At 38.2% G+C, this 14,062-nt stretch overlaps 1 protein-coding gene across 2 annotated transcripts in view; it reads right to left on the reverse strand.

The window, feature by feature from the left end:
• Positions 1 to 14,062, reverse strand: part of MAN1A2 (mannosidase alpha class 1A member 2) — a 182,496-nt gene that overhangs the window by 138,714 nt on the left and 29,720 nt on the right. The gene's annotated exons all lie outside the window — the stretch shown is intronic.

A 14,062-nucleotide genomic window follows, 5' to 3' on the forward strand; every position in this document is an offset into this window, starting at 1 on the left:
TCCCCTTAGTTGTTAGGGCCACCTGGGTGGCTCAGTTGGTTAAGTGTCTGCCTTTAAATTGGTTTAGTGTCTGCCTGAAAATTTCTCTGAAATTTTCAGAGAAAATTAGAAATAGAATCAAGCATGGAGAGGGGAGAAAAATATAAATATAGGGTCAAGGATAGAAGTAAGTGGAAAAGAAAAGAGCTTGGAAAATTTTTTCATTTGTTATACAGTACAAGATATGCTTCTAAAACTTGTACATTTTGGAAATACTATAGACTTTAAAATACAATTTCCAACTGATGTGGGAATTGAGAGAGTACTTAAAACTCTCTTGAACCCCTGTTAAATATACAGATTCCAATTCAGTAGTTCTGTATGAAACCCATGAATGTGTGTATTAAGAGCTCCTCTGATGAATCCTGGTATGCACACAGGTTTGGACACTTCTGCAGTGGACTCCTACAGGGTTTTCTATCCTACCCTACTTTTGTGAGAACTCAATCTTCTCTCCACTTCTACCCCAATCCACATTAATGAATACAGGAGTGGTAGTTCCTATTTTCCAAAATAGCCAATGATGAATACTCTAAGGGTAAATATCTAACTCAATAGTCACCAGAGTCAACTCTCCAGAAATTTAATTCAAACTCTGCAGACAGCTGGACCTATAACATTGCTAGTGGGAATAGAAAATGCTACAGCCACTCTGGAAAAGGTTAGCAGTTTCTTAAGAAATTAAAGGTGCAACTATCAGAAATTTCAGCATCTGCACTGGACATTTATCCTGGAGAAGTGAAGGCTTATGTTCACAAAAAAAAAAAAAAAAACTATACATAAGCCCATCACAAAAAAAAAAAAAAAAACAAGTATTGTATGATTCCACTTACTTATTAGTATAATCAAAATCATAGAAAGTAGAATGGTGGCTGCCAGAGGATGGGGGGTGGGTGGAGAAATAGGAAGTTATTGTGTAATGAGTAGAGTTTCAGTTTTGCAAGATGAAGAGTTCTGGAGATGGTTGCACAACAATATGAGTACATTTAATACGACTGCATTGTACACTTAAAAATAGTTGAAGTGATAAATATTATGTTTATTTTTCTAAAAACTGGCGGTGGGGAGATTCTATACAGAAATGTTTGTAACAACTTTACCCATAATAGGCAAAAACTGCAAACAACCCAGGTGTCCTTCAACAAGTAAATAAACTAAACCACTGTTTATACTAAGAGTAAGAAATACTACTCAAAAAGAAATAAACTATTCCTATTCATACACACTTGAATGAATTTCAAAGGTATTACTATGTGAATTGAAAGAAGCCAATCTCAAAAGGTTACATTCCATATTATTCCTTTTATGTGACATTCTCAAAAAGAAAAAATGTAAAGATGGTGAATAGATCAGTGGTTGCCAGGAATTATGGATGGGGGAGGGGTTAACTATAAAAGAATAACACACAGAGTTTTTTGGGAAGATAGCATTGCTATGTAACCCAATTACAGTGATTATGGGAATACATACTTGTGTTTAAAAATCAAAGAACTGTACATCAAGAGAAAAATATCAGTTCATAGTCTAATATTAAAAATAAAATGTTAGGGCCACCTGGGTGGCTCAGTTGGTTAAGTGTCTGCCTTTGGCTCAGGTCATGATCCCAGAGTCCTGGCCCTGAGTCCTGCACTAGGCTCCCTGCTCAGCAGGAAGTATACTTCTCCCTAAGCCCCTCTTCTCCCTCCTTATTGGTGCTTTCTTTCTCTCCTTCCCTCTCTCTCTCAAATAAATAAATAAAAATTTTTAAAAAAATAAAATAAAAATAGGGCAGCTCGGTTGGCTCAGCGGTTTAGCGTTGCCTTCAGCCCAAGGTGTGATCCTGGAGACCCGGGGTCAAGTCAGGCTCCCTGCATGGAGCCTGTTTCTCCCTCTGCCTGTGTCTGTGCCTGTCTTTCTGTGTCTCACATGAATAAATAAATAAAATCTTAAAAATAAGTAAATTAATTAAAATAAAATAAAATATAATGTTAAATGCTTAGAGAAAAAAATGGATTGCTAGCAGTAAGAAGGGGTTGATGAGAGAAAAAGGAGAGAGAACGCAACAGACACAGACAGGGCAACACAAGGGCACTTGCAGGTAGGGAGAAAGAATCCATGGGGCCTGCAGACAGAATAGAGATGGGAAGAATGCAGTAAGGACAAGCCAAGGTTGGCCCCTGAGTGAATTCACGAGGAATTCTGGAATAATCTGTTCGGAAGATTCAGGCAAAAGAAGGTTTCATCAGCACACGTGCCAAATGAAGTCTTAGATAACAAGGCAGACAAGGCAAGCACCACCCGACAGCCTCCCAGTCTCCCCCCCACCCCACCACCACCCCTTACCAACAGATTAACACTGCCTAGCCACAGAGATGATAATGCGTTGTTCTCAGATGCCTCCCCTACAGTTAGGGGTGGTCACATAACCCTATTCCAACTAAAGAGACAAAAGAGGGTCATTAGGAAATATTTTCCTTTGGGGATTAAAAAATGGACAGAGCCATCTGAGAGAAGACCAAACCTACCCAAACACCTATTTCTGTCTTCAATTGTGTTTGTGATGCCTAAAGCTGTGACAGCCATTGTGCAGTCAAACGGCCTGAGGATAAATTGCCAACATGGTTCAGAAAAGAAAAGAAAGAGGTTAAAGTGCCTCCTGGTAACATTAGGCTCCTACCAGGGCCTGCGAGGCCAGTCCCCAGATTTCAAAATCTGTGGAGCTCAATTAGTTAGGTGTTCTGTCACTTGCACTTAAGGATTTTCCCAATTTGCTCATTCAATGTGCAAACAATACACACAGAGTCAGGATAGCAGAAGGCCTGGGACTAAATCCCAAAGAAGAGTAACATCAAAGAAGGACGACTGGTTCTTTCAAGAGAAGTTTCTGTCCTGATGACGAGTGGGAGAGTCTCCACAGGTAACCATGCTTTCCATTTCTAGCTCCAAGCACCATGTTACCACTGAACGGCACATGGAAGCCCCTACCGTGTTCACAACAGCTCATCTGTGGCATCACCGTGGAAAGCAACCTCACCCACCAGTGAAGCTCCACAAACAGTTGGGTATTACATGCCACTTTCTAGAGGCCATCCTGAGGCTGGGAGAGGAATATGGGCCACAACACATTTTATGTCCCTCTTCAAAGCTTCACAATGCACATGAGTATTTTAAAGGCTCTGAAAAGTTCTGCAATAAAGGTGCCTAACATAACACTGCACAACCTTATGTAGTCGCAGTCCCCCTTTTCTGCACACACCCCTTTTAGCATGCCACAAAACACACTGTCACAAGGGAATGTTCTCAAACTATGCCAGCAACCAACTAATAAGCGTTTAGTACAACCCACCACTTTTTGTTGTGACATTAGATGTATGTCTGAGCCTCCTTTTCCCATCTGTGAAAAGAGTACCCCCATCAAACTTGCAAGACTGTTGTGAGGAGTGGATGAGATGACCCATGAGTCTAAGAGTATAGAAAAGTCCTTATCAACTCAAGATTCCTTCCTTTCCTGACCACCTACTCTCTTCCTCACCACACACACATACACACGCACGGTGCCATTTAGTGGTGTGAGCTAACATCAGTGTCCACAGGGACCAGGGACTGATACCCAGGGACATCTTGCAACTTCTCAGCGTCCCTGCACTGAATGACATTAACAGCTTCTTGTCAAACCTACAAGGATTTAGAGGGCACCAAATGCTCTTCAAATGGGGTTAGCCTCCCATAGAAACTAGCAGATAGCTGTGCCCTCTCTCTTCCATCCCCGACTCCTTTGCCCATATGTCCATAACAGCAACTAGGACTTTCAGAAGTACCTTAGAAATAAAAGGCACTATGGGCATGAGTGCAGGGAAGCCTATTTTCAATTACTATTTCTACTAATTAAATGCTAATATCAATTATTTCTCTAATAGTAAACACATATATTTGATAACATGCATATGTAAACAATTTTCAAATTACACAATTTTTATTACTTTCAAAAAGAAAACTGAACTCTCTAAATTGTAGTACTCTATAGGAAAGCCCCAGTCACTTTACCCCACTTTAGTTATTGCTATGTCATCCAAACATTGTTCATCAGAACCTATACTGTTGAGTGTTATGCAATTTTAAAACATTTTGAAAATCTAAAGGTCTGTCAATTTGCATTTGTCCCTTAAAAATAATTGTTTAGCAGTTTAGTGAGTACATTCACCATGGAATAGCCATCATGAGCTGGAGTTCAAAGAAAGACCAGCTGAGTCCTCAGGAAGAACTCGAGAGTCCAAGGAATTGAGTCAGACCTCCTGTTAACTAGGGACCAAGAAGAATCGTTTTATGATTCAGAAAAAGTACTTAAGGCAAAACTACTTAATCCAAAAGCCAGGAGACAATTATCTTTCCAGTTCTGCCCCAACTTTCTCTGTAATCTAACACAAATCACTAAAAACCTCTAAGATCAGTACTTTCTGGGAAAACACATTAACACTATCCCCTGACTATACCACTTAACTAGTGGTATCCAACGTAAGTAAAAGTACTTAATGAATTATAATACATTAATTATATCAAACATACTAATCTCTCTTACGGTTTTCTTCTCCATATATATCTAATTCTTATTTTCATTTTGGTCTCCTTTCAAGGGGCTCCTCAAATTTTAGTGGCCAAATTTCTAGATTTTAAATTACACCAGGTCATTCAATTCTTTTGGGTATTTTCACCTAGCTTATCTTTTACTGTATTTTTATGATTTTTTTAACTTTGTTATCTTCAACAGATAATCATGTTGAACTTCCACTTGCATATGCCTCCTCCACCTTTACATCAGCAGCTTGCATCATTCATTGTAATAAAGATTCTGGCCACATCCAAAGAGAAGTGTGACTTTGTCCTCAACTTCTAGGAGGTAATCTCTCATACGTGACTGAGGCACTCTTGCTTATGGGGAGTCCTGGCCACACCCAATCTTAGGGTGGGGCTGGCCACATCTAATAGTTCTAGAGTCAGGGCTGGCACGCTAGTCACACCAACAATATAACTTAGTGTGAGGGTTCTGGGTCAGTTTCATTGAGACTGAGTTCAATCATGTCTGCAATCAATCAGTTAGTCACGCCTACAAAACCAAGCCTCAATAAAAACTCTGGACACCAAAGTTAAGCAAGCTTCCCTGGTTAGCAATATATACTGGCACACTTTGATGGGGGGAGAGTAATGTACTAACTTCACAAGGAAAGGACACCAGAAGCTCCACATCTGGAACCTTCCTGGACTTCACCCAATGTGTTTCCTCCTTTGGCTGACTGTAAACTCCATCCTTTCCCTGTACTCTACAATCCTTTCATGAGTATAACAGTTTTCAGGAAGTTCTGTGAGTGCTAGCAAATTATCAAACCTGAGAGTGGTTGTGAGAGACCCCTGAAATTGGAGTTGGTTAATACCTTCTAAAACATGACCAGCATACACCCAGAACCAACTGGTACACCATGCTGGTTCATTCTGTGAGATTCTTCATCTCCATTCTGCCCCCCTCTTTTATCTCATTTATGTCTTGATGGTCAATGTTGGGGCTTTCTACAAGTATTTCTGGTTTCTATAAATCTGGGACTGAGCATCTTCTAACATACAGAAATTATACTCAGAACCAAGAGGATCACCCTCTAGGATCCTCAGGTAGACTACATTCTCCCTGCACTACAACTTCATCACCACCACCATCTCCCAGCACCCCCAATTTTTTTTTCTTTTTTTTCTTCTTAGGGATTCTTGGCCTTTTATTTTTGACTACTTTGTTTTAAAATTTGTTTTTCACTTCAGTGATCCTTTTGTTATATTTCGTTCTGATCTTTGTTTTCAATTTCTGGGCTCTGACCTCCGTAGAATCATCTAGGGTGAAATTTGCTTAGGTGGTGGTTGATATTCTTGACTCAGCCCGCTCAAACAGCCAATCTGCACTGAGCAAAATGACTAGAAAGAAGAATTCACCACAAAAGAATTAAACAGTACTCTCTGCCACAGAATTACAGAAGTTAGATTACAATTTGATGTCAGAAAGCCAATTCAGAAGCACAATTATAAAGCTACTGGTGGCTCTGGAAAAAAGCATAAAGGAATCAAGAGACTTCATGAATGCAGAATTTAGATCTAATCAGGCTGAAATTAAAAATCAATTAAATGAGATGCAATCCAAACTGAAGGTCCTCACGATGAGGGTTTTAATGAGGTAGAAGAAAGAGTGAGCAACATAGAAGACAAGTTGATGGCAAGGAAGAAAGCTGAGGAAAAAAGAGAAAAACAATTAAAAGACCATGAGGAAAGGTTAAGGGAAATAAATGATAGCCTCAAAAGGAAAAATCTACGTATAATTGGGGTTCCAGAGAGCGCCAAGAGGAACAAAGGGCCAGAAAGCATATTTGAACAAATCATAGCTGAGAACTTACCTAATCTGGGGAGGGAAACAGGCATTCAGATCCAGGAGATGGAGAGGTCCCCCCCAAAATCAATAAAAACAGTTCAACACCTCAACATTTAATAATGAATCTTGCAACATTAAAGCAGCAAGAGACAAAGAGATTCCTAACTTATATGGGGAGAAATATTAGATTAACAGCAGACATTTCCACAGAGATCTGGCAGGTCAGAAAGGGCTGGCAGGATATATTCAGGGTACTAAATGAGAACATGCAGCCAAGAATATTATATCCAACAAGGCTCTCATTCAGAATAGAAGAAGAGATAAAGAGCTAACAAGATAGGCAGAAACTGAAAGAATATGTGACCACCAAACCAGCTCTGCAAGAAATATTAAGGGGGACCCTGTAAAGAAAGAGGAAGCTCTAAGAAACAATCCACAAAAATAGGGACTGAATAGTTATCATGATGACACTAAATTCATATCTTTCAATAGTAACTCTGAATGTGAATGAGCTAAATGATCCCATCAAAAGACGCAGGGTTTCAGACTGGATAAAAAAACAAGACTCATCTATTTGCTGTCTACAAGAAACTCATTTTAGACCTAAGGACACCTATGGCCTGACAATGAAAGGTTGGAGAACCATTTATTATTCAAATGGTCCTCAAAAGAAAGCTGGGGTAGCAATTCTCATATAAGAAAAATTAAAGTTTATCCCAAAGACTGTAGTAAGAGATGAAGAGGGACACTATACCAGAAAGGGTCTATCCAAGAAGAAGACATATCATGAATATTTATGCCCCTAAGGTGGGAGATGCCGAGTATATCAATTAATAACCAAAGTAAAGACATATTTAGATAACAATACACTATTAGTAGGAGACTTCAACATGGCACTTTCTGCAATTGACAGATAATCTAAGTACAACATCATCAAAGAAACAAGAGCTTTAAATGATACACTGGACCAGAGAGATTTCACTGATATATACTGAACTTTCCATCTGAACACAACTAAATACACATTCTTCTCAAGTGCACATGGAACTTTCTCCAGAATAGACCACATACTGGGTCACAAATCAGGTCTCAACCAATACCAAAGATTGGGATTGTCCAAAGATTGGGATTGTCCCCTGCATATATTCAGACCACAATGCTTTGAAACTAGAACTCAATCACAAGATTTTGGAAGAAACTGTAACACGAGGAGGTTAAAGAGCATCCCGCTAAAAGATGAAAGGGTCAACCAGGAAATTAGAGAATTAAAAAGATTCATGGAAACTAATGAAAATGAAGATGCATCCGTTCAAAATCCTTGGGATATGGCAAAAACAGTCCTAAGAGGCAAACACATTGCAATACAAGCATCCATCAAAAAACTTGGAAAAAATTCAAGTACACAAGCGAACCTCGCACCTAAAGGAACTGGAGAAAGAACAGCAAATAAAACCTACACCAAGCCAAAGAAGAGAGATAATAAAGATTCGAGCAGAACTCAATGAAACAGAGACCAGAGGAACTGTAGAACAGATCAACAAAACCAGGAGTTGGTTCTTTGAAAGAATTAATGAGATAGATAAACAACCATTAGCCCAGCCTTATTAAAAAGAAAAAAGATCCAAATTAATAAAATAATGAATGAAAGAGGAGAGATCACTACCAACAGCAAGGAAATATACACAATTTTAAAAACATATTATGAGCAGCTATATGCCAATAAATTAGGCAATCTAGAAGAAATGGACGCATTTCTGGAAAACCACAAACTACCAAACCTGGTACAGGAAGAACTAGAAAACCTGAACAGGCCTATCAATAACCAGGGAGGAAATTGAAGCAGTCACCAAAAACCTCTCAAGACACAAAAGTCCAGGGCCAGATGGGTTCCCAGGGGAATTCTATCAAACGTTTAAAGAAGAAACAATACCTATTCTACTAAAGCTGTGCTGAAAGACACAAAGGGACGGAATACTTCCAAACTCGCTTTATGAGGCCAGCATCACCTTAATTCCAAAACCAGACAAAGACCCCACCAAAAAGGAGAATAACACACCAATCTCCCTGATGAACACAGATGCAAAAATTCCCAACAAGATACTAGCCAATAGGATCCAACAATACATTAAGAAGATTATTCACCATGACCAAGTGGGATTTATCCCCGGGATGCAAGGCTGGTTCAACACTCGTAAAGCAATCAACGTGATAGATCATATCAACAAGAGAAAAAACAAGAATATGATCCTCTCAATAGATGCAGAGAAAGCATTTGACAAAATACAGCATCCATTCCTGATCAAAACTCTTCAGAGTGTAAGGATAGAGGGAACATTCCTCAGCATCTTAAAAGCCATCTACGAAAAGCCCACAGCAAGTATCATTCTCAGTGGGGAAACACTGGGAGCCTTTCCCCCAAGATCAGGTACACGACAGGGATGTCCACTCTCACCACTGCTATTGAACATAGTACTAGAAGTCCTAGCCTCAGCAATCAGACAACAAAAAGAAATAAAAGGCATTCAAATTAGCAAAGAAGAGGTCAAACTCTCCCTCTTTGCAGATGACATGATACTGTACATAGAAAACCCAAGACTCCACCCCAAGATTGCTAGAACTCATCAGCAATTCAGCAGCGTGGCAGGATACAAAATCAATGCCCAGAAGTCAGTGGCATTTCTATACACTAACAATGAGACTGAGGAAAGAGAAATTAAGGAATCAATCCCATTTACAATTGCACCCAAAAGCATAAGATACCTAGGAATAAACCTAGCCGAAGACGTAAAGGATCTATACCCTAAAAACTACAGAACACTTCTGAAAGAAATTGAGGAAGACACACAGAGATGGAAAAATATCCCATGCTCATGGATTGGCAGAATTAATATTGTGAAAACGTCAATGCTACCCAGGGCAATTTACACATTCAATGCAATCCCTACCAAAATACCATGGACTTTGTTCAGAGAGTTGGAACAAATCATCTTAAAATTTGTGTGGAATCAGAAAAGACCCCAAATAGCTAGCGGAATATTGAAAAAAGAAAACCACGGCCGGGGGCATCACAATGCCGGATTTCAAGTTGTACTACAGAGCTGTGATCATCAAGACAGTGTGGTACTGGCACAAAAACAGACACATAGATCAGTGGAACAGAACAGAGAACCCAGGAATGGGCCCTCAACTCTATGGTCAACTAATACTCGACAGAGCAGGAGAGACTATCCACTGGAAAAAAAGGACAGTGTCTTTAATAAATGGTGCTGGGAAAATTGTGGACAGCCACGTACAGAAGAATGAAACTAGACCATTCTCTTACACCATACACAGAGATAAACTCAAAATGGATGAAAGCTCTAAATGTGAGACAAGAATCCATCAAAATCTTAGAGGAGAATACAGGCAACAGGAACTTCTTGCAAGATCATCTATGAAGGCAAGGGAAACAAAAGCAAAAATGAACTATTAGGATTTCATCAAGATAAGAAGCTTCTGCACAGCAAAAGAAACTGTCAACAAAACTAAAAGACTACCTAGAGAATGGGAGAAGATATTTGCAAGTGACATATCAGATAAAGGGCGTATCCAAGATCTATAAAGAACTTGTTAAACTCAACAGCAAAGAAACAAACAATCCAATCATGAAATGGGCAAAAGACATGAACAGAAATCTCACCAGAGAAGACATACACGTGGCCAATAAGCACATGAGAAAATGCTCCGCATCACCTGCTATCAGGGAATTACAAACCAAAACCACAATGAGATACCACCTCACCCCAGTGGAATGGTGAAAATTAACAAGACAGGAAACAACAAATGTTGGAGAGGATGCGGAGAAAGAGGAACCCTCTTGCACTGTTGGTGGGAATGTGAACTGGTACAGCCCCTCTAGAAAACTGTGTGGAGGTTCCTCAAAGAGTTAAAAATAGAGCTACCCTACAACCCAGCAATTGCACTGCTGGGGATTTACCCCAAAGATACGGATGCAGTGAAAAACAGACACACCTGCATCCCAGTGTTTATAGCAGCCATGTCCACAATAGGCAAACTGTGGAAGGAGCCTCAGTGTCCATCGAAAGATGAATAGATAAAGAAGATGTGGTCTATATATACAATAGAATATTACTCAGCTATTAGAAACAATGAATACCCACCATTTGCGTCAATGTGGATAGAACTGGAGGATATTATGTGCTGACTGAAGTAAGTCAATCGGAGAAGGACAAACATTATATGGTTTCATTCATTCGGGGAATATAAAAAATAGTGAAAGGGATTAAATGGGAAAGGAGAGAAAATGCATGGGAAATGTCAGAGAGGGTGACAGAACATGAGAGACTCCTAACTTTGGGAAATGACCAAGGGGTAGTAGATGGGGAGGTGGGCGGGGGGATGGGGTGACTGGGTGACAGGCACTGAGGGGGGCACTTGACAGGAAGAGCACTGGGTGTTATACTATATGTTGGCAAATCGAACTCCAATAAAAAAATATACAAAAAAAAATTTAAAAGATTATCTTATTTAATTCTCACACTAATTTATGAGGTACCCTGTATTAAGCACTGTTCTCCATCTTATTAGAAAAATACTAAGGCATAAAGAAAAAAATTAAGTAATATGTTCAGGATCATAGAGCTAGTAAGTAGAGAGCCTAGACACAAACATAGGCATTTTGACTTCTTAAACATTCATGCAAGTATCACCTTTCATATAAGAGATGAACTGTATTTAAGAGTCTCTTACTGTGTAGATACAAATACTATTTCTCAATCTTCTCTCCCTTCTTTCATCCTAGAGCCCTCACTTTTTAGCTAAACTCATGCTCCTACTAAATAACACTCTATTTCTCAGTCTCCCATTACTGAAACTGCCCTATAGAATTTGTGTGATCACAAATAAGGTTTTATCTTGCTGAAGCCACTGTTACTTTGTGACTTTTATGTTTGGTAAAATGACCTAATATTAACTAAACTACTCTTCAACCTAAATGTTCTCTTTCCCAGAGGCTTTCATTAGTATCTGAGGGCTGATTTGCCAGAAAGAAATGAACCAGGTGATAAATTTCTCTCTCCAATTAGAGTATTAAAATATGGTCATGTTTGGAAACATTCTGAAGGGCAAATACAATCCTCAATTACATAAGGATACATAAAATTACACTGAAATCTTGTTTGGCAAAGATTTAGGCAGATACACAAATACTCTCCAAGTATACTCACTCTCTCCCTCTCTACTCTTCACCTAACAAACATGAAGTCTCATCCATCCTTCAAAGTAAATAAATTTTATTATTTATTCAAACCTGCCTGTCTTCACCTTCATTGGTGTCCCCCTTCCTCTACCACTATACTTTTTCAAAAGCACTACATTTGCTGTTTTTACTTTCCTTAACATTATGTCACTCTTCCAACCACCACATTTAAAAACTGATAACCTCAGTTTATCCATCCTTTGAAACCACCTCTTCCTCACACTTGTGTTTCCGACAAACTGCTGATCACTGGCTTTATCATAATCAATTCACCCTGAAAATGTATTCCATCCTCACTTCTGTTCTCATTCTACACACTCTTCCTATTCAACACCAACCAAGAGTATTTTCTCAACTATTCTATCCAAAAATACATATATATATATATATATATATATATATATATATATATATATATAGCCAGCCTTTACTAGGTTACTAAGTACTCCAAATTTCTAATAGTATGTAAGACACTGCTATCAACTATTTGCAAAATACCTCCAATTTGACATGTACAAAACAGAATTCAATAATTACTGTGAAAAACAGACAATCACAGTCTAGGTTCATTCACAAACATATATTTTTATTAAAATATCAGCAAAGTTAACCAGCAGTTATAAAACATAGAAAAAAATAATTCATCATAACTAATTGGACTCATCCCAGAAACAAGCATAGCTAAAACATTAGAAAATTCTATCATATAATAGACTTGTTATTAAAGAATAAAAACTACATAAATCATTCAATGAAACAGGAAAAGAAAGTGATAAAATTCAACACCCATTCCTAATTTTAAAATCTTACAGCAAGGGGGGCGCTGGCTGGCTCAGTCAGTAAGGGCCTGCAACTCTTGCTTTTGGGGGCTGTGAATTAAAGCCCCATACTGTGCATAGGAGATTATTAAAAAATAAAATCTTTAAAAAAATAAAAACTTTACCAAAGGAGAAAAAGAGAACTTCTTCAACCTAATAAAAGATACCTTCCAAAACCTATAGCAAATATTCTTAATAGTGAAACTTTAAAAGCATTCCCTTCAAAATGAGGGAAATAAATTAGAAAACTCACCATCACAATTTTATTTAATTACACTGGATGTCTTAGCTAGCAAATAAAAGAAGATGAAAATATACGAAAAAGTCCAAAGAAAAGTCTTCTATCATAGATAATATGACGTATATGTATAAAACCCAAAGAATCTATAAATTATTAGAAATAAGAGTGCAGCAAGGAAGGGAAAAAACAGCAGGCATCCAATGTCACTGCCTTTTCCTTCCTACCCTGTGGGTCTCACCTTTCTAGACTCCCAGCATTCAAACTTCCACTGACACATTCTTTTCTCTTACAGTAAAACCACTGTTTACATCAGCTTTCATTCCCATCCATTATTTAATTGCTAAGATTTCCAGGCTGTTCTTTTGATTTAGATTTAAGAAATATAAGAGCGCTTAAAGACTTCGCCAGGCAACTATTCTAAACCATTGTAAGTGAATTTCACTAACGTGACTTACTAAACTCCAAATTCTAATAGCCAACTCTATGGGTTGACTAAAAAACATGCAGAATGAATCAAAAATGTAATGCCATCTTTCAAAAGATAAATGACAATGACCTATATGATGACCTTGTTTTAATGACAAAGTTAAATATTAACCTTTCAAATATCCTTTATTTTAGTAACACTCTCAAGAAACTTGAGGATCCAGGAAAGCACAACAAAAATCTGTGAAGTAGTTATGTAAATAGCTACTTAATGCACAATCACAGACCAAGAATGAGCTTTGGAAGAGACCACAAGATAGTCAGCAACAAGTATAGAATATAATGGAATAACAATATTCCACAGGGCTTCAGTGACAAGTGCTTGAAACAATTTAAGACCTTCCAAAGAGAAATGCCACTGCTTCAAGGTCATAAAGGAAGAACTCCTTAAACTCAAGGTAATCAAGAGATAAAAGAGTACTAATTATTTTGAGAGTTGTTCACAAATATAGTCTAAGATGATTCTTAATAGCAAATGAAAACACACTACTTGCCCAGAATAACACTGTCATACAAATGACAGTGAACTTTCTGAATGTTGCTGTTTTAAGCAAAACCATGTACTTTCTGGTATCCAGATTTGTGGGTAACCACAAACCAAACAGCATAAATTCTATCACATTTGGGTTCCCTATTCCATTAAGAGTGAATCCATTCTTGAGAAAACATGTTAAAAGGTAAGCCCAACTGTTATCAATACAAGTAACTGGTCAGTCATCTGAAAAAGACTGAAAGAGATTCAAAGTGAAATAAAATTCACTGAGAAATCCAACGACCCTTAAGTTTCCATACCAAATCCACTTACTTTGGTCACGTGGGTTCCATACAATACCAAGTTCTTG

The sequence above is a fragment of the Vulpes lagopus genome, chromosome 5, assembly GCF_018345385.1.
Source record: "Vulpes lagopus strain Blue_001 chromosome 5, ASM1834538v1, whole genome shotgun sequence".
NCBI lineage: Eukaryota > Metazoa > Chordata > Mammalia > Carnivora > Canidae > Vulpes > Vulpes lagopus.